At 39.9% G+C, this 22461-nt stretch overlaps 1 pseudogene; it reads left to right on the top strand.

Moving 5' to 3' along the window:
- Positions 1–4594: 4594 nt before the first annotated feature.
- On the top strand, positions 4595–4712 carry LOC124623466 (annotated as a pseudogene).
- Positions 4713–22461: the final 17749 nt, after the last annotated feature.

Below are 22461 nucleotides of genomic sequence, written 5' to 3'. Positions count from 1 at the left end.
CCTTGATGCTGTTACTCTTCTTGTTGCTTCATCTGTCGCCATTCCAGCATCGCCTGCTAACATCATCAAGCTGTTGAACTGATTCTAGTACTAAAATTTTATTCCTAAAAGTATCCCGACTAGTCGTTGATTTAGATACTGTTTGAGGTAACGCTTTCACTTGTTGCATACCAATATCTTAAGCGTTTTCCGGTATGTGTGGTTTCTTCCTACAATTACATGCAAGCATGTAACACGTTGAATTTGGGCATTTCACACCAACATGTAGCGACTAAACCAACCATATGTATTTTTAATTAAAAACTCCAAATTTCTCGGTAAAAATTCTTTTGCAGCAGCTGAAACATCCAGTTGCAAGAAATGGCACAAGCAACATACTGAAATCAGGTGTGATACCCCTTCTTACAATTTCGTAAATAGTCCAACCATGACAGAGGCACTATCTGTAGCAGTGCCCAATACATTTTCAAGTCGCAAATCGAATCGCTGAAGTGTCTTCTTTACAGCAGAGACAATAGAGCTTCAGCATTACATTCGTGCAGTTCAGCAAGGTCAAGGTATGTAGACACTATTTTAGGTGAAACTTACTGTAATAAATTATAATCAATCCCAAGTATTTACATATTAAACAGGCAAACAAAGTTGACACTCGGCGCGGTGGGTGATGGGAGCGACTGCAAAGGCATTTCCAATTTACAGCCGCTCCCATCAGCCAGCGCGCGAAGTGTCAACTTTAGATTCATCAATTAATAAACTAAATGGTTGATCTTTGCAATCTTGTTTTAGAACGTCAGTGAAACGCGGTGCTAATACGTTTTTTATAAATGAGCTGCACTTAGATCGGTGCAGCTGAACTTTTTCGATATCTTTTTCATGACTGTCATTAACTACCTCTCCCAAATGGCCAACTACACGCATACTAGAATGCATGGCTGTGGATAATGTAAGTCTTGCTTCTTCCGTTTTTTGATTCGCAATGGGCTCTGACTTAAAAGCAATTTTAGGCTGCATAGTTGCAACCTGCAATAATTTACTTAGTCAAAGAGTGGTCAAAGATGTAAAACCTGATTAATGAATGACTAATCAATTATTGAAAAAGCTTACCTTTTTATTTTGTAGATGCATCTTTGACATCCCATGACACTTCAAATCTCCACAGTGACTCCTTAAAACTGTACCACAAAATTTGCACTTCGCTACCTGACCCGTAGTACTTTCAATAACTTGAAGCCAACCTTTTACAGGGTGTTTCAAAAATGACCGGTATATTTGAAACGGCAATAAAAACTAAACGAGCAGCGATAGAAATACACCGTTTGTTGCAATATGCTTGGGACAACAGTACATTTACAGGCAGACAAACTTTCGAAATTACAGTAGTTACAATTTTCAACAACAGATGGCGCTGCGGTCTGGGAAACTCTATAGTACGATATTTTCCACATATCCACCATGCGTAGCAATAATGTGGCGTAGTCTCTGAATGAAATTACCTGAAACCTTTGACAACATGTCTGGCAGAATGGCTTCACATGCAGATGAGATGTACTGCTTCAGCTGTTCAATTGTTTCTGGATTCTGGCGGTACACCTGGTCTTTCAAGTGTCCCCACAGAAAGAAGTCACAGGGGTTCATGTCTGGCGAATAGCGAGGCCAATCCACGCCGCCTCCTGTATGTGTCGGATAGCCCAAAGCAATCACACGATGGTCGAAATATTCATTCAGGAAATTAAAGACGTCGGCCGTGCGATGTGGCCGGGCACCATCTTGCATAAACCACGAGGTGTTCGCAGTGTCGTCTAAGGCAGTTTGTACCGCCACAAATTCACGAAGAATGTCCAGATAGCGTGATGCAGTAATCGTTTCGGATCTGAAAAATGGGCCAATGATTCATTTGGAAGAAATGGCGGCCCAGACCAGTACTTTTTGAGGATGCAGGGACGATGGGACTGCAACATGGGGCTTTTCGGTTCCCCATATGCGCCAGTTCTGTTTATTGACGAAGCCGTCCAGGTAAAAATAAGCTTCGTCAGTAAACCAAATGCTGCCCACATGCATATCGCCGTCATCAATCCTGTGCACTATATCGTTAGCAAATGTCTCTCGTGCAGCAATGGTAGCGGCGCTGAGGGGTTGCCGCGTTTGAATTTTGTATGGATAGAGGTGTAAACTCTGGTGCATGAGACGATACGTGGACGTTGGCGTCATTTGGACCGCAGCTGCAACACGGCGAACGGAAACCCAAGGCCGCTGTTGGATCACCTGCTGCACTAGCTGCACGTTGCCCTCTGTGGTTGCCGTACGCGGTCGCCCTACCTTTCCAGCACGTTCATCCGTCACGTTCCCAGTCCGTTGAAATTTGTCAAACAGATCCTTTATTGTATCGCTTTTAGGTCCTTTGGTTACATTAAACCTCCATTGAAGACTTCGTCTTGTTGCAACAACACTGTGTTCTAGGCAGTGGAATTCCAACACCAGAAAAATCCTCTGTTCTAAGGAATAAACCATGTTGTCTACAGCACACTTGCACGTTGTGAACAGCACACGCTTACAGCAGAAAGACGACGTACAGAATGGCGCACCCGCAGACTGCGTTGTCTTCTATATCTTTCACATCACTTGCAGCGCCATCTGTTGCTGAAAATTGTAACTACTATAATTTCGAAAGTTTGTCCGCCTGAAAATGTACTGTTGTCCCAAGCATATTGCAACAAACGGTGTATTTCTATCGCTGCTCGTTTAGTTTTTATTACCGTTTCAAATATACCGGTCATTTTTGAAACACCCTGTAAATGTGGGTCTTGAAGTCAAGAATCCCGAAACTTTTGCGTATATTGTGGTTTCGGCATAGTTATACGCGTATGAAGTCGTGAAATAATACCATACAGTGAGAGTCACTATTGTCAAATGCACAAGACGAACGACAACAGTCGAGTTACTTTTTCTGCGCATCTGATGTGACGCACCCCGCGTGAGCCAACTAGTGGTCAGTGGTTATTCGAAGCGACAATGAAATAAGTGAGCACCCATTGTTTGAAACCGGTTGCTGCAGTCCCTGCACCTGCGCAAGCCGCCTTCGCTCGTGAAATGAACTATACTAGGTGCTACTAAATACTGTTCATTCTACAGGGAATCCCCGCATGTAGTCTATGGAGTGTGATGGTTCGTTTGATGTCAGATGGTAATGCATCAGTGTTGTCTTCGCAGTAAAAGTTAAATGCTCCTGAAATCAAGTAAAGTAGAAATAACATATTTCGAAACATATAAATAGCTAGTGGTTGAGAGATCGCGTTTTTAGTAACTGCCGGCCGAAGTGGCCGTGCGGTTAACGGCGCTGCAGTCTGGAACCGCAAGACCGCTACGGTCGCAGGTTCGAATCCTGCCTCGGGCATGGATGTTTGTGATGTCCTTAGGTTAGTTAGGTTTAACTAGTTCTAAGTTCTAGGGGACTAATAACCTCAGCAGTTGAGTCCCATAGTGCTCAGAGCCATTTTTTTTTAGTAACTGAAGCCAAATTCTACTCAATCATTATAAAATCCACCAGCCACTAGAAGCAACATTTCGCCACTAAAAAGAGGGTGGAAACCACTAGTTTTAGTGGGAAATCCACTCAGTTGACAACACTACTTTCGGCGCATGTCAAAGACGGCCGACGCGCGAGCATGAACAACGATCACATCGCGCGGCTGCCACGTACCGAAGTCATAGAAACAAATTTAAACCTTAGTAAATAATAATGATATAATGGGTAATGTTTTAAAGTTTTCATCAGAGTTGAAGTTCAGAGTTGTAATACGAAACAAAACAAAACATTATACATGTAAAATCATGAAGCTTATGACTTCCACACCCCTTGTCCCACTACACCACACTTAGTTGCCCCTTGCTTACTTCCATGTTCTGTAGCTGCAGCCGCCAATATTTCCTAAGGCCTGTTCCCAGCCACAGCTGCAGCGTACAGTCGGTGACAGCACGGAAAGACGCTTGAAAGGAAGTAGGACGTCAAACGGGTCGGCTTGGTGCGGGAGAGGCTCCATTGGATTTTTTAATTTCCACTGTTTATACTTTTACAAATAAATTCGTAAAACTTTGTCACTGGATTAAAGTCACTTACAAAAACAGGACGCAAGAACTGCAAAATCGTGTAAACGGTAAAAGTACCGGTGACACATTCTTTGTGCACGAGAATCCTTTTGAAGTGTGTTCAGCTATAGATTGTGATATCTCAATGAGCTGCGTCAAACCACATCGAGAGATAAAGGACATCATAAAACAAAGAACGACTGAGTCGCTTTCAACCACAGGGAAAAAACAATTCAACCGTGAGTGCAGTCGCCTACAGTGAATTAAAATCAAGTGTTCCTCAAGTTGGAATATCGACTAATATGGACAAAAAATACAAAACAAACAGTGCCACCACGCAACATCCAAGTACCGGCAGGCCTAATAACAGCTATCTTCAACCATCGAAAATGTGTAACATAAACCTATTTGCAGATAGTCAAGGATGGAACATAACAGTCTAGAGCCAGTCACAATATAACTTGCATAGTGAAACTAGGCGTAAAATTTCAGGTAGTGATATCCATGAACTGGCAACGGCCTTGTCGCAGTGGATACACCGGTTCCCGTGAGATCACCGAAGTTAAGCCCTGTCGGGCGTGGTCAGCGCTTGGATGGGTGACCTACCAGGCCGCCGTGTGCTGTTGCCATTTTTCGGGGTGCACTCAGCCTTGTGATGCCAATTGAGGAGCTACTCGACCGAATAGTAGCGGCTTCGGTCAAGAATACCATCATAACGTCCGGGAGAGCGGTGTGCTGACCCCACGCCCCTCCTATCCATGTCCTCCACTGAGGATGACACGATGGTCGGATGGTCCCGGGAGACCATTCGTGGCCTGAAGACGGAGTGCTTTATTGGAGTGATATCCATGAACTATGACATGAAAACAGCAACAACAAATAACGACTTTTTTGTGTTCTTAGCGGGAACAAATGATGTAGCAAACGACGAAATGAGAGATGTAGTGATCTCACTTAAAAGAAGGCTACATGAGCTGAGAAGTTCAAATGTGATCGTATTCTCTGTTCCACATCGACATGACTTAACAGTCTGGTCGTATGTTAATAAAGAAGTGCGAAGCGCAAATAAAAATATCTTAAATATATGCACGAGATTCAAAAATGTTACATTTGTGTACATAAGCTGCGTAGGAAGAAGATTTCACACATCCCATGACTTACATCTCAACAGACTAGTGAAGGACCTAGTTATAAAATGGATCCAAGAAATAGTGACCAGCAAATTGGATGTGTAGCGTTGTGCTACCGAGTCCATCACTTTCAAGGGCAAAAATAACTAATACTTGGGAGAATCAACCACAAAATGCCAGGTCAGGCAAAACAGTACATCGGCAGGGCTAGAGCGATGTTTTTTTAAGACAACAAAACCTTCCATTCAGAACTGCAAATTAGACAGCTACAACCTAGCTATGATCCACTGCAGAACACACAATAAAGGTGGTGGTGTCGCCATCTATTCAAGAAAATGTAAGTTCATAACCACCACAGAAAGAGTGCTATGGGGGAACAATTTCTGTGTTGACAAAGATTTCTAAACTGCAATTCTTAAAATAACATTTTGCACTGTTCCTTTCTGTGTCATAGGTGTATATAGATCCCCCTGCAGAAACTTTGATGCTTTTCTGAAATCACTTGATGGAGTTTTAAGTAAATTAATGACAGGCTGTAGAATTGTAAATCTTGTCATACTGGGAGATCTGAACATCAGCACTTTACATGATGGTCAGGAAAGCAAAGGATTTACAGATTGTGTCCTGTATTATGGGGCTAAAGATCTTCGTGGATTGGTAACCACCAGAATGGCTAACACATGTAGTATAGTAGTTCAACTGAAAATGTTATCACAAATTATGACCACATGATCTCAACAGACATAATAAATGGCCACCTCTCAGATCATTTAGGCCGGACACTAGTGTTAAAATGTAATACCAAATTTGAACGTAGAAAAATGTACGAGCACAGGTTAATATTATCTGCAAACAACATTACTATACTAAGACACAGTTTAAGCCAGGAATCATGGGAATCAGTTTGGACTACCATTGGGATCAACAATAAATGGAACATGTTCACAGAATTATGACGGAGCACTTAAATACAGCCATGCCATTAAAAAGAGGTGAGACTCCAGAAAAAAAAAAACCTGTTCCATTAGATTTTAAAACAAAAGATCTTGAAGAAAAAATGGAAAACATGTATAGCTTACACAGACTGACTAACTCAGAGTTACATAAAGAACTCTACAAGAAGTACAGATATAAGTGCTGCAAATTAGTCAGGAGATTAAAATCAGAAAAAATCGGCCAACAGATACGAGGATCACATGTTTCAAAGACTTGCTGGCCAATTGCAAATAAAATCAGAAACAATAAAACAGAAACTAAAGTTAATAATGTACAATTAAGAGTGAATAATGAAGTTATCTCTGATCCTCTTCTAGTCAGCAATATTTTTAATAATTACTTCATAGATACTGTCAAAAATGATGTCTCTATGAAACAGGATATACAGCCCTCATTTGATTGACGTAACAAACAGAACTGCAGTACACTACCTGCAGGAAGCACATGTGACATTCTGCAGCTTATTGATAACGTCAGAACAAAAATCAGCAGGATTAGATGAAATTTCTCCATATCTGTTGAAGAAATGTAAACATGAACTAATGAAACCACTTTTTCATCTAATACACTGTGTTTTCGAAGATGGTGTGTTCCCTGACAAGTTCAAACTATCTGTAGTAAAACCAATACACAAAAAGGGGGAAATAAAGCATGTACAGAACTACAGACCCATTACCCTGATCTCAACTTTCAGCAAACTGATAGAGAAAATAATATTTTTAAAAAAATCTTGGAACGTTACAACAATGCTGACATATTAAGTAATTTCCAGCATGGTTTCAGAAGAGGTCAAAGTACCACGCCAGCAGCAGTACAATTTGCCCATAATGTACTTGAAAAAATAAATGAAAAATCCCAAGCAGCAGGAGTATTCCTGGACCTCTCAAGGGCTTTTGATAGAGTACATCATGATGTGCTCTTATCAAAAATTGCAAAGAGTGGTGTCACTGAAAAACACATGCAATTGCTAGAAAGATATTTAAAGTGTAGACAACAGTGCACGGAGAGTATGTACTCTAATGGAGAAATACTGGAGATGAGAAGGTGAAGTATAAGGAATATATATATATATATTTAAATCCTGTCTGCCTAATAAACTACGAAACTAGAGTGAGACAACAGCAAACGTGAAAGAACATACATATCATTTCATGTTTATATCCGTACTATTCTTATGCCTAATAGTGATACAGTCAGAAATGAAGCACAGCAATTGACTAGATTTTTAAATCTAAGATGACTAATTTCTATGTAGAATGTAATGTACTAAAGAGGCGCCTGCAAAGATTTTGAAATTGAGAAAAATTTTCTCTAAACTCTCGTTCAGAAAATCTTCTATCATACGCAGTTTATTATTTCGTTCTTGTTGATCATTATCAAAGAAAGCAGCAATGTAAGTAACAACAAATAACAGTCTCTTGCCATTGTTTCGCTAATGTATCTAAAAACAAAGATGATGTGACTTACCAAACGAAAGTGCTGGCAGGTCGATAGACACACAAACAAACACAAACATACACACAAAATTCAAGCTTTCGCAACCAATGGTTGCTTCATCAGGATAGAGGGAAGGAGAGGGAAAGACGAAAGGATGTGGGTTTTAAGGGAGAGGGTAAGGAGTCATTCCAATCCCGGGAGCGGAAAGACTTATATTAGGAGGAAAAAAGGACAGGTATACACTCGCACACACGCCCATATCTAACCGCACATACACAGACACAAGCAGACATTTTTGTGCAGTTGGATATGGGCATGTGTACGAGTGTATACCTGTCCTTTTTGCCCCCTAAGGTAAGTCTTTCCGCTCCTGGGATTGGAATGACTCCTTACCCTCTCCCTTAAAACCCACATCCTTTCGTCTTTCCCTCTCCTTCCCTCTTTCCTGATGAAGCAACCGTTCGTTGCGAAACCTTGAATTTTGTGTGTATGTTTGTGTGTCTATCGACCTGCCAGCGCTTTCGTTTGGTAAGTCACATCATCTTTGTTTTTAGATATTTTTCCCACGTGGAATGTTTCCCTCTATTATATACAGGGTGAGTCACCTAACATTACCGCTGGATATATTTCGTAAACCACATCAAATAGTGGCGAATCGATTCCACAGACCGATCGTGGGGAGAGGGGCTAGTGTAATTGTTTAATACAAACCATAAAAAAATGCACGGAAGTATGTTTTTTAACATAAACCTACGTTTTTTTAAATGGAACCCTGTTAGTTTTGTTAGCACATCTGAATATATAAACAAATACGTAATCAGTGCCGTTTGTTGCATCGTAAAATGTTAATTACATCCAGAGATATTGTAACCTAAAGTTGACGCTTGAGTACCACTCCTCCGCTGTTCGATCGTGTGTATCGGAGAGCACCGAATTATGTAGGGATCCAAAGGGAACGGTGATGGACGTTAGGTACAGAAGAGACTGGAACAGCACATTACGTCCACATGCTAACACCTTTTTATTGGTCTTTTTCACTGACGCACATGTACATTACCATGAGGGGTGAGGTACACGTACACACGTGGTTTCCGTTTTCAATTACGGAGTGGAATAGAGTGTGTCCCGACATGTCAGGCCAATAGATGTTCAATGTGGTGGCCATCATTTGCTGCACACAATTGCAATCTCTGGCGTAATGAATGTCGTACATGCCGCAGTACATCTAGTATAATGTCGCCGCAGGCTGCCACAATACGTTGTTTCATATCCTCTGGGGTTGTAGGCACATCACGGTACACATTCTCCTTTAACGTACCCCACAGAAAGAAGTCCAGAGGTGTAAGATCAGGAGAACGGGCTGGCCACTTTATGCGTCCTCCACGTCCTATGAAACGCCCGTCGAACATCCTGTCAAGGGTCAGCCTAGTGTTAGTTGCGGAATGTGCAGGTGCACCATCATGCTGATACCACATACATCGACGTGTTTCCAGTGCGACATTTTCAAACAACGTTGGCAGATCATTCTGTAGAAACGCGATGTATGTTGCAGCTGTTTGGGCCCCTGCAATGAAGTGAGGACCAATGAGGTGGTCGCCAATGATTCCGCACCATACATTTACAGTCCACGGTCGCTGTCGGTCTACCTGTCTGAGCCAGCGAGGATTGTCCACGGACCAGTAATGCATGTTCCGTAGATTCACTGCCCCGTGGTTTGTTAAATCCGCTTCATCGGTAAACAGGTAGAACTGCAACGCATTCTCTGTTAATGCCCATTGACAGAATTGCACTCGATGATTAAAGTCATCACCATGTAATTGCTGATGTAGCGACACATGAAACGGGTGACGATGCAGTATGCGCATGACACTACTTTGACTCAGTCCACCGGCTCTCGCAATGCCCCGTGTACTCATGTGTGGGTTCATGGCAACAGCAGCTAATGTACCAACTGCACCTGCTTCTCCTGTGACAGGCCTGTTACAGACCCGTTCGCGTGCTACAACCATACCTGTTGCATACAGTTGGCGGTAGATGTTTTGCAATGTGCGGCACGTTGGATGCTCTCTGTCCGGGTACCGTTCTGCATACACCCTGCAGGCTTCAGCTGCATTTCGTCGACACTCGCCAGAGATGAGTATCATCTACGCCTTTTCAGAGTTCGAATACACCATGGTCACAGTTCCTACAACACTATACTATCACAGACGTCTGGTAACATGGTGTACTACAGTTGGTCTGCATGCGGAGACGAATGCAGAATAACAATAGCAGCAAGCGCTACATGCGGACACTGCGACAGCTAGACCAAACCACAGCAGTGCACTACAGCCACACTCGTAAACACGGTCGTCATCGTAAACATGTCCCTGCAGATGCTGCTCACCGATCGTGGCCCATGTTTGTTACAACACGCAACTGAACGTCGAGGGTTTAACGCGTCAACTTTAGGTTACAATATCTCTGGATGTAATTAACATTTTACAATGCAACAAACGGCACTGATTACGTATTTGTTTATATGTTCAGATGTGCTAACAAAACTAACGTGGTTCGATTTAAAAAACGTAGGTTTGTGTTAAAAAACATACTTACGTGCATTTTTGTATGGTTTGTATTAAACAATTACACTAGCCCCTCTCCTCACGTTAGGTCTGTGAAATCGGTTCGTCAGTATTTGATGTGGTTCACGAAATATATCCAGCAGTAATGTTAGGTGACTCACCCTGTATATATATAAAATATATTCTGGTGTTCCTCAGGGCTCCGTTTTAGGTCCAGTCCTATTCATAACTATGTAAATGATTTCCCAAGTTATCGTGACAATAAGCAGATGATACATCTGGTCTCTGCTATGCAGACAATGAGCCCAACCTAGTTGAAGAGATACATAATTTTATTGAAAATGTAAGAGCTCACTTCGAAAGAGAGAACCTAAAAGTAAACATAGAAAAAACTAATGTTATTCATTTTAAACCAAGTGGTCCAAACAAACAAAATACTGTGATTGATCAAATTCAACCAAAAGCCTGTACAGATTGTAAATTTTTAGGTTTATGCATAGGTGATTGACTTTCATGGAAGCAGCAAGTTGATTATGTCTGTAAAAAAATAACATCAAGTCTATATGTATTATGAAGATTATTACCATATCTTAATTCTGAAACCCTAAGGACTGTATATTATGGATTAGTGCATCCTTTCTTGTCTTATGAAATAGTACTGTGGGGTGGGACATGCCAAACTAATATGAAAAGAGTTTTCATACTGCAGAAGCGAGCTTTGAGGATCAGAGCAAAAGTAAAACCAGGACGTTTTTGCAAACCCTTATTCATTAGACATAATATTCTCACAGTTTATGTCATGTATATACTAGATACTATAAGGCTAGTGAAAGAAGTCACCATGATCAAAAAAAGAAACATGGATATTCACAACTACAGAGCATGGCATAGAAAAGCTTTTCATATGTTTAACAGAAGATTAACTTTTTCAGTGTAAAACCCCTATGTCAAAGGAGCTGTTTTTAATAATTTGTTACCAAATAAAGTTAAGATATTAATGGGGGATAGTTTTAAAAGGTAAGTCAAGCAGTGGCTTATCCAAAAATGTCCTTACAACTTGAATTTGTCATGAATTAAAATGTAATCAGACATATAGTAAGCTAAAAAAATTGTAGCTGTAGGAACTTTATACTTAGTTGAAAATGGACGTGCATGTAAAATTATGTCTTATGAGCAATAAATTGAATTGAAAAAGTATGACCAGAAAGGTTTCAGGATTCAAACCCATAGCAGTGGAAGTTCAAAAACATCACAAAATCTTTTTTTTTTTTTTACATGTGAACTTTCATCATTTTTTGCTATAGGTACACTACTCTTCATAAGTAAGAGAGATTCCTCGATGAATTTTGCACAGCATACAAACTATACTTACAGGTGTATGAAACTCTAGAATTTATTTAATTTATGAAAAAAGGAGTGAGCTGTTACATTTTAAACTTCATGTTTAGAAAAAACTCAAATTTTATAGTTAATTGTCTCAATGTTTACCACAGTTCTTAATAGATTTGGAAAATTCTTTAGTTTCATTCACCTGTAAGTATGGTTTGTATGCAGCCAATGGTAAGTGAAAAAATGATGAAATTTCACATGTAAAAAAATTTATTTTGTACTTCCACTGCTATGAGTGTGAATCCTGACAAAGTTTTACAAAATTATTTGTAAAAGTATAGACAGTGGAAATTAAAATGTCCTGTGGTGCCTCTCCTGCTCCAAGTCGGTCCATTTTGTGTCCTACCCCCTTAAATTTCTTAGATATTTTACAATAATAAGAAGAGGATGACTCAGTTTGGTTATAAGGCTCCTGAACAAGGGGAAGAAGAAAAAGATTGATAATAGTTTTGCTGCACATGGCGGTGAAGGGTGTTATAGCATTTTAATTAACACACATCTTATAAATGACAACTAAAGTCAGGCTTCATTTTTGATTAAACATTAGTTAGTTTACAGATATTTTGCAATTTATACAAAGTGATACACAAAAAAAGATCATACAACATGTTAAAGAAACTTCTGTATTGTCTCTGGAATCAGGCACACTATTCGAAACAGTACTGTCAGTCATTTCTTCCAACAAGAGAGCAAAATATTACAAGAAAATATTTCTTGTTGTAGCTCATTAAATGTTTCAACGTAGGCCATATTTATTATTGGCAAAGCAAAGGAACAGAAACTCGTGCCAGATGAAAGAAGTGCGCATAATATCAACAAATTTACTTGCTGTCTTTTGTATTGAACTATCATGCAGAAATTATTTCTTTGGTTTAGGCACAACAAAAAGACAACTTACTTTTTAGCTTCTTCTGAAGCACACACACATTCACACAAGCACAACTCATGCACACACAACTACTGTGTCTGGTTTCTGTGGACAGACTGAGTCATATCTGCACCTGATGGGACAGGAATCTGATGGTGCGGGTAAAGTGGCCACATGAGGTGTAGATGGTAGTGATAACACATAGGAATGGGCGAAGGTATAGTGCTGCTTGTGGGGTGTGCAAGGACATTGTGGGGCCATGCTAGGTTTGCTAGGTGCAGCTGGATGGGAGGAGAAGTGGGGGGGGGGGGGGGGGGGCTTGTGGAAGAGGAGAGAAGGAAAACAATAAGTGGGTGCATTGGTTTAACAGAAAGCTGTGTTGTCCTGGAATGAGAGCAGGGAAGGGGGATAGTTAAGTGGAGGATGAGGCCAGGGGAACATAGGCTATGTTTCAGAGAGAGTTTCCCCCTGCACAGTTCAGAAAAGCTAGTGATGACAGGAAGGATCTAGACAGCACAGGCTGTGAAGCACTCATTGAAGTGACACACATTATGTTGGGCAGCAGTTTCAGCAACAGCGTTGTACCAAACTTGTTCCAAAGGAGATCTCCCCTACTTTGTCTCTCCAGTCACTTACCACCTCCCACATACCAATCATCTGGACACAAAGGAGCATTCCTCCCATGACTCAGTAGTACCCAGCACAGGAGCAACTGAATCACATTCTCCACCAGAGTTTTGGTTCCCTTTTGTTGTATCCTGAAACGAGGAATATTCTACCCATTATCCTTCCCACCCCTCCTACAGTGGTAGTCTGCCACCCACCAGACCTACGCAATATCCTTGGCCATCCCTACTTCCAACACCTTACCTCATTGTACAGCTGGACCACCCAGGCACTAAATATACTGTCTAACACAGTATTTCTCACTTCAGTGACTGCTTTACAGCTTGTGCCGTGTGGATCCTTCCTACCAACACTAGCTTTTCTGATTTCACTGGTAGGAATTTTCTCTGCAATATATCCTATATTTCTGAACCCCACTGGCCTGAATCTTCACTAGTTTCTGTTCTCCACTTACCTATCTCCTTCCCTGCTCCCACTCCAGCACAACATAGCCTTCCATTTCACTGACATACCCACTAGTCCATTTCCCCTTCTCTGCCCTCCTCCTTCCCACCAACTAAACCTAGAGGCCCCACCTACCCCCACCATGTCCCTGCACACTCCCCACAAGCAGAACTACACCTTCCCTCATCCCACTCTGCTGGGGGCCCTCATTCCTACCTCATGCTGCCTCCTTACCCCCATTGCTGGATTGCTGCTCCTATCAGGTGTACAGATATGTCTCAGTCCAGTCACAGTGACCAAAGACCATGGCCGTGTGTGTGACAGTTGTGATTGCATGTGTGTTTCTTCTTCACAAGAAGGCCTTCTGGCCAAAGGATGAAACATAAGCAGTCATTTCATTGTGCCTTACTGCAACTGAACATCTCCTCTACGTAGAGAGTAACAATCTATCCTTTTCTGTTCTGGACTTTCCATTGTCTGTCAATACAGAAAAAGCAACAGACACCTCACAAACTCAACCCTGTTAGAAATTAAGAAGGAAAATTACTTGCTTGGCATATGCTGTGACCTTGTCAAGGCCAATGGTTGTCTAGATTACAAAATCATTATTAGATGGAGGGAGCATATCACAACAGAAAACAACTAAGAAATACTACCACAGGAATAACACTAAAATAAAAGTATGTAAATATTAACTTTGATGTTCTGCAAGGTTCTTTAATTGGCCCACTCCTGTTCTTGGTACATAAATGATTTGCCAAAGACATTCACATACTGTTATGTATGCTACTGGTACAAATATACTGACAATGAGCTCAAACATATCCATACCAGACACAGTAAACTGTGAAAAATGCTTACAGCTGACTCACAGCAAACAGGTTAACTCCTTTTATTACAAAAACTCATAGTTCATAGTTCCCAAGAAATACAAATTATTTACTGGTACCATAAATAGATATCAATGGGAACATACTGAATGTACCTCCCACTTATGTAGCTACTAGGCATCCATCCAAACAGTACTGCCTGACTATGATACTACAGCAGATCCTAACTTGACGAGCACCTTCCATAATGGAAAATTCGCACAATGAGCAAAACAAATTGTAAAACAATGACTCACTTAACGAGCAATGTTTCGCATAATGGGTGGTGGTGATTTAGTGTGATGTCACCAGCCATTCGCGTGCGGCGGGGGAATGTTTAACAACATGAACACCTTTCATTGTCGGCAGCGGCATATGAACAATGTCTTTAGTACATACCGCACACTAGGTTTGTGCTGTTTCTGCCACCATCTTAGTTCAGCTTATGATCACACATTTTTCTAAACTTGTGTCGCATAGTGGTTTTTGTGTGCATATTTTAATACCCTTCGTAGAAATGTCCCCGAAGATACGGTCGCAAAAAGAAGACCATAAGAGATGGAAAACGACCTTTGAAATAAAACATAAAATCATTGAAAAATGCGAACATAGTGTGAGCGTTGCTGATTTAGCACGCACCTACAATCAGTCTACATCAACTATTTGCACTGTCCCCAAGAACAAAGGCAAGATTAAGGAGATAGATGCTTTAAAAGGGGTGACAAGAGCATCCAAACAACAGTTTCGTATTCTGGATGATGTCGAAAGGTTCCTCCTCATATGGATAAATGAAAAGCAATTGTAAGGTGAAACTATTAACGAGAACATCATTTGTGAGAAGGTGAGAATGATTTTTGCCAACCTCAGGATCATCAGCTGCCAAAGAGGTGTTTAAGGGAAGTCATGGGTGGTTTCAGAAGTTCAAGAGAACAAACAGCATCAACAGCTTTGAGAGGCATGGCAAAGCAGCCAGCTCTGATACAAAGGCAGAGGAGGACTTCATCAGCAACTTCATGATGCTCGTAGGTTCTGAGGGTAATATGCCACAATAGGTTTTTAATTGCGACGGGATGGGTCTATTCTCGAACAAGATGCTGAAGTGTACCTTTATAACAGCGGAGGAGAATGCATTGCCTGGCCACAAGCCAATGGAAGACCGTCTCACACTGCTATGCTGTGCCAATGCAAGCAGTGATTTGAAAATTAAATAGCTGCTTCACCATTCAGGAACCCCACAAGTGCTCAAGAAGCGCAAAGTCCAGAAGAATAGATTAAATGTGATTTACAAGGCTTGGGTGACATGTGATCTTTTTTGTGATTGGATCAATGAAGTGTTTAACCCATCAGCGAAAAAATATTTGCTTGAGATGACTCTGCCACTCCATGTCTTGCTTGTTATGGACAACACTCCTGCCCATTCTCCAGGCCTACAAGACCACCTTCTTGAAGAATTTAAATTCAAGATCCAATTTCTGCCTCCCAACACTGCCCCGTTACTCCAACTTACTGACCAGCAGATTATTTCTAACTTTAAGCAGCTCTACACTGAAGCACTCTTCAAGCATTGCTTTGTGTTGACTGAAGCTACCAGTCTCACTCTACGAGAGTTTTGGAAATATCACTTCAACACTGTTGCCTGTGCCAAGATGACTGAAAAGACCTGGGCAGGAGTTACCAAGAGAACTCTCATTTCTGCTTGGAAGAAGCTTCAGCTAGAGTGAGTTGTCAAATGTGACTCTGAGGCATTTCAGTCAGAATCCGTCGTCAGTGAGATTACTGTGTCTCTGGCCAAGAGCAAGGGATTAGAAGTGGATAAAAATGATATTGATGAGCTTGTGGAAGATCACAGCCAAGAAATGGCCACCAAAGAGCTTATGGAGTTGCAGTGTGTTTGACAGCAGGAAGTTGAGGAGAGGAGTTTTTCAGAGGAGGAGGAGGCAGTAACAGCAATCTTCTGGTGCAATAAGAGAAATGCTGAAAGCACAGGAATCAGTTGCATCGTACATTGAAAGATCATCACCCCCATAAAGTGATTGTTACATGTGCTACAAATTTATTTGACAATAATGTTGTGTTGCATTTTTGCCAGATGTCGAAGCATTGGCAGAAAGAAATAGGTACCAGTATAGTAAAAAAGAATTAGTTATGTATTGTGAATAATAAAGTACATAATACTGGATGTATAATTTTCTTTGAATAAATGGCATGAATACAATAAAATTTTAGTACTTTTTCTGCATGGAATACATTATCATATTTTACATTAATTTATATGGGATAAATTGTTTCACTTAACAAGTGTTTCACACCACGAGTAAGATTCTGGAGTGAATTATGCTTGCTATGCGAGATTCGACCGTATTACACTCGGCCTCCCATGACATGACCGTTATTGGGAACACATGGTGACACTACAGTAAACAAGTACAGTGATGACTAAGGACAACACATCACACAGAGAATGATTTTAAGACAGCTGTGCATATACTACCAAGTGGTTCAGCATATCATCAAATATCACAATAAACTGATCGAAGCAACCTCACTCCCAGGTGCAATAATATTGTGGTCGACTAATGTAGTCATATGACATAATAATTTAGGACCATATAAATAAATCAAACAAGTATTTATTCTGTAGAAGTGTGCAGTAAGAACATTGTGTTAAATCGATATGTGACAACTGAACACAGTCTCTTCATGGACCTTAACATTCTTGTACTTGTGTGCCAATACATTTTTTGGTACATATATTAGGATTTTTATCTGTCAGTTTCCAGTTCTTTATCTTATGGCGATGTTTATTATCGCAAAAAATGCCAAGTTGCGATGTAGTTTGGAGTCCACATTAAGCTGTAGCACTCCCTGTAACTGGCTTGATCAATCAGTTCAAACGCTGCAGTAAGGCACACCACACTTTATCACCTCCAACAGGGCCACGCCAAGTACAGCACTATTATGTTTGAACCAATATTCAAGTTGATGACAGTTTTACTTTCTTTATTTGTGGTGAAATGAGTATTTGTGAGTGAAGTCAGTATGACGTTGAAATTTTCAACCACAATTCTAGAAATAAAGTAATTTCACAATTATTATTTTTTTTCATATTGTGGGGCCACAGTCATAATATATTTCTTTAAAGTCAGTACTGCCATTAGAGTGTTGTTTATTTACAGAGTAGTATTTACACTTACACAGTCATGATTTCGGCTTCAAAGTGCCATCTCCTACACAGTATATCTCTCATGATAATGGGACTTTGAAGATGAAATCATGATTGCGTAAGTGTAAACATAACACAGTAAATAAAAAACAGTCTAATGGCAGTACTGACTTTAAAGTAAAGTACTTTCCTTATAGGCTGTGTATGTCAGCACAGAATTTTATATTTTGACACAGAAGTCTTTTAACAGGTTGCTGGCAGACAATAGACTGGAAAACCTCAGATCTGGAGTAAACAATCAGCTTATTAATATCTCTATTATTTGTAGCACTTGAACTTCACCAGTATAAAGGAAGATGACACTTCTACGTAAAGTTATGTAAGTGTTTAATCTGGAGTAACAGATAAAAACAGTGACATAGTAGTGTAAGAGTAAGAGCAGCAGTTTTCTCAAAGTATGTCCTTTTCTGCTTTTAAACTAATTCCCATAAATATTTTGCTTCCAGTGTTTGAGTCCAACTGTCCCATTCACGAACAAAAAGGGGAACATGGTATATCCTGATTGTGGCCCTACAAGCATACCCAACACTTTAAAATCACCACACACCATCCAATTGTCAAGTGTAGTAAATAATATCTTCATGATGGCATATGTTTCCTTGAGGTGCACTGAATGGCCGGCCACATACACGTTACCATTGTGCAGCAGAACTGCCTTCTTTAGATGAGTCAATAAAGAGTCTGCAGTCACCTGGCGCAATGTTGAACTGATCCATAAAACCTTGTACAATAATGCAGTATACTAACAAGACGTTTTGAGCAAAATACTGTGTAGATTAGATTAGATTAGATTAATACTAGTTCCATGGATCATGAATACGATATTTCGTAATGATGTGGAACGAGTCGAATTTTCCAATACATGACATAATTAGGTTAATTTAACAACATACTTAAGTTAATATAACAACTTTATTTTTTTGTTTTCCTTTATTTTTTAATTTTTTTATTTTATTTTTTCTTAATTTATATCTAAAAATTCCCCCTATGGAGTAGGAGTTGTCATTCAGAAATTCTTTTAATTTCTTCTTAAATACTTGTTGGTTATCTGTCAGACTTTTGATACTATTTGGTAAGTGACCAAAGACTTTAGTGCCAGTATAATTCACCCCTTTCTGTGCCAAAGTTAGATTTAATCTTGAATAGTGAAGATCATCCTTTCTCCTAGTATTGTAGTTATGCACACTGCTATTACTTTTGAATTGGGTTTGGTTGTTAATAACAAATTTCATAAGAGAGTATATATACTGAGAAGCTACTGTGAATATCCCTAGATCCTTAAATAAATGTCTGCAGGATGATCTTGGGTGGACTCCAGCTATTATTCTGATTACACGCTTTTGTGCAATAAATACTTTATTCCTCAGTGATGAATTACCCCAAAATATGATGCCATATGAAAGCAATGAGTGAAAATAGGCGTAGTAAGCTAATTTACTAAGATGTTTATCACCAAAATTTGCAATGACCCTTATTGCATAAGTAGCTGAACTCAAACATTTCTGCAGATCATCAATGTGTTTCTTCCAATTTAATCTCTCATCAATGGACACACCTAAAAATTTGGAATATTCTACGAGGGTTATTCCAAAAGTAAGGTCCGATCGGTCGCGAAATGGAAACGACTATGAAAATCCGATAAAGCTTTGCACAGATGTGTTGGGTAGTGTCTCTAGTATAACCCCAGTTAGCATCACGTCGCTCTTCTCATTTCTGAGCTCGCAGTGAGTGCGTAAAGATGTCTAGAAAATAGTGTCTGCCGCCAAGTACGAGGGCCTGGTGAGAAATTTCGCCTGAAGCTATGCAGCCAACATTACATAACTGTCGTGCTGTTTCGTCTTCACGACAATTCTCAGCCGCATCTCTGGTCACATGAACCGCTGTCTTTGAAGACAACATTTTGACACAGACAACGAGGTGTAGGCCAGCGTGGAGAATTGGCGGAAAGCACTGGCGGCTGCCTTCTATGATGAGGCTATTGAAAAGTTGGTACAACGCTATGACAAAAGTCTAAGTCAGAACGGCGACTACGTAGAGAAGTAGCTGAAAGGTGTAGCTAATTGTTACAAGTAAAACATTTCTGATGTTCACTGTGGTTTCAATTTGGCAATCAATCGGACCTTACTTTTGGAATAACCCTCGTACCTTAGCTATATGCTTCTGATTAAGGTCTATATTTATTAATGGCGTCATACCATTCACTGTACGGAACTGTATGTACTGTGTCTTATCAAAATTCAGTGAGAGTCCATTTACAAGGAACCACTTAGTAATTTTCTGAAAGACAGTATTGACAATTTCATCAGTTAATTCTTGTTTGTCAGGAGTGATTACTATACTTGTATCATCAGCAAAGAGAACTAACTTTGCCTCTTCATGAATATAGAATGGCAAGTCATTAATATATAATAAGAACAACAAAGGACCCAAGACTGACTCTTGTGGAACCCCATTCTTGATAGTTCCCCAGTTTGAGGAATGTGCCGATCTTTGCATGTTACGAGAACTACTTATTTCAACTTTCTGCACTCTTCCATTTAGGTACGAATTAAACCATTTGTGCACTGTCCCACTCATGCCACAATACTTGAGCTTGTCTAGCAGAATTTCATGATTTACACAATCAAAAGCCTTTGAGAGATCACAAAAAATCCCAATGGGTGGTGTTCGGTTATTCAGATCATTCAAAATTTGACTGGTGAAAGCATATATGGCATTTTCTGTTGAAAACCCTTTCTGGAAGCCAAACTGACATTTTGTTAGTACTTCATTTTTACAGATATGTGAAGCTACTCTTGAATACATTACTTTCTCAAAAATTTTGGATAAAGCTGTTAGAAGGGAGATTGGACGGTAATTGTTGACATCAGAACTATCCCCCTTTTTATGCAAAGGTATAACAATAGCATATTTCAGTCTATCAGGGAAAATGCCCTGTTCCAGAGAGCTATTACACAGGTGGCTGAGGATTTTACTTATCTGTTGAGAACAAGCTTTTAGTATTTTGCTGGAAATGCCATCAATTCCATGTGAGTTTTTGCTTTTAAGCAAGTTTATTATTTTCCTAATTTCAGAGGGAGAAGTGGGTGAGATTTCAATTGTATCAAATTGCATAGGTATGGCCTCTTCCATTAACAGCCTAGCATCTTCTAATGAACACCTGGATCCTACTATATCCACAACATTTAGAAAATGATTATTAAAAATATTTTCAACTTCTGACTTTTTGTTCGTAAAGTTTTCATTCAATTTGATGGTAATACTGTCTTCCTCTGCTCTTGGTTGACCTGTTTCTCTTTTAATAATATTCCAAATTGTTTTAATTTTATTATCAGAGTTGCTGATTTCAGACATGATACACATACTCCTGGATTTTTTAATAGCTTTTCTTAATATAACACAGTAGTTTTTATAATTTTTGATAGTTTCTGGGTCACTACTCTTTCTTGCTGTCAGATACATTTCCCTTTTCCGGTTACAAGATATTTTTATACCCTTAGTAAGCCATGGTTTGTTACAAGGTTTCTTACGAGTATATTTAACTATTTTCTTGGGGAAGCAGTTTTCAAATGCATTTACAAAAATGTCATGAAATAAATTATATTTTAAATTGGCATCAGGTTCACGGTACACCTCATCCCAGTCTAACTGCTGTAGGCTTTCCCTGAAATTTGCAATTGTTAAATCGTTGACTGAACGTACTACTTTGGAGGACTGTTTAGTATTGCTGAATGGAGCTATGTCATATATTGTAACTAGCTGTGCACCATGATCAGAAAGACCATTCTCAACAGGCTGAGCATTTATCTGGTTAAACTTATCTTGGTCTATAAAGAAGTTATCTATCAGTGAGCTGCTATCCTTTACCACCCGAGTAGGAAAATCAATAACGGGTGTCAAATTGAAAGAACCAAGTAATACTTCAAGGTCATTTTTCCTATTACCCTCTTTCAGAGAATCTACATTGAAGTCCCCACAAATAATAATTTGCTTCCCCCTGTCTGACAGATAGCACAACAAGGAGTCCAATTTTTTCAGAAATAGATGAAAATTTCCTGATGGGGACCTATATCAAGTCCCTTTCTTTGTAAAATGTAACAGATGTACCAGCTGCTAACAAAGGTCTTTCATATGGTCTTGATCCTAGGAGCTCTGCTTTATCCTCTATCAATACCGGATCATGACCTAAATCATTTAGATCCGGCTGAGTGAACAGAAGAGTCTCATCTATGCCTACTTCAGTCAGTATCATCTGTCTCCTACACAGTACCTCTGTCATCCGTATTTGATGCTGTGGAGTCCGTGGTACATGTATATCCACCAGGCCCAAGGAACAAGACGAAGTGCTGAGCGAATGTTGTTTGGATACTCAATAGTCTTCTTGTTGAAATGAGTAGTCTTACATGAGCAAACGTAGGAGCTGTTGGTACAATTCTGTTGCTTCTGCTAGATCATAGTGATGCCAAATTGTAATGACTTATTTCCTGCCATCCAGCATCATAAATCTTCTACACACATGCCCTGTGGAGCCCATGCTTTATTGCTGTCATCTAGTTTCACTCTGAAATAGGCATGGTAGACCACAAATATAACGAAACGTGTTAGGAGAATTAACACAGCATCAGCTAGACATTGTACACTAACACTTACTTCCTTCCATAAACACAACACAGTGATGGACAGACAGCCCCATTTGCAATGTGACAGTTTGCTGTGTGTCACTAGAGGAGAAAGTGTTGAACAGTTGAAAGCTACACACCGCTTTTGAGCTCCATTATTGAAAACGTGCGTGACTTGTGGGAAAACAATGGGTGATATGATATTTTGAGTA

Source organism: Schistocerca americana, chromosome 7, assembly GCF_021461395.2.
Source record: "Schistocerca americana isolate TAMUIC-IGC-003095 chromosome 7, iqSchAmer2.1, whole genome shotgun sequence".
Classification (NCBI taxonomy): Eukaryota; Metazoa; Arthropoda; class Insecta; order Orthoptera; family Acrididae; genus Schistocerca; species Schistocerca americana.
Note: the sequence above shows the minus strand (reverse complement) of the source record. Positions and strands in the feature narration are given on the sequence as shown.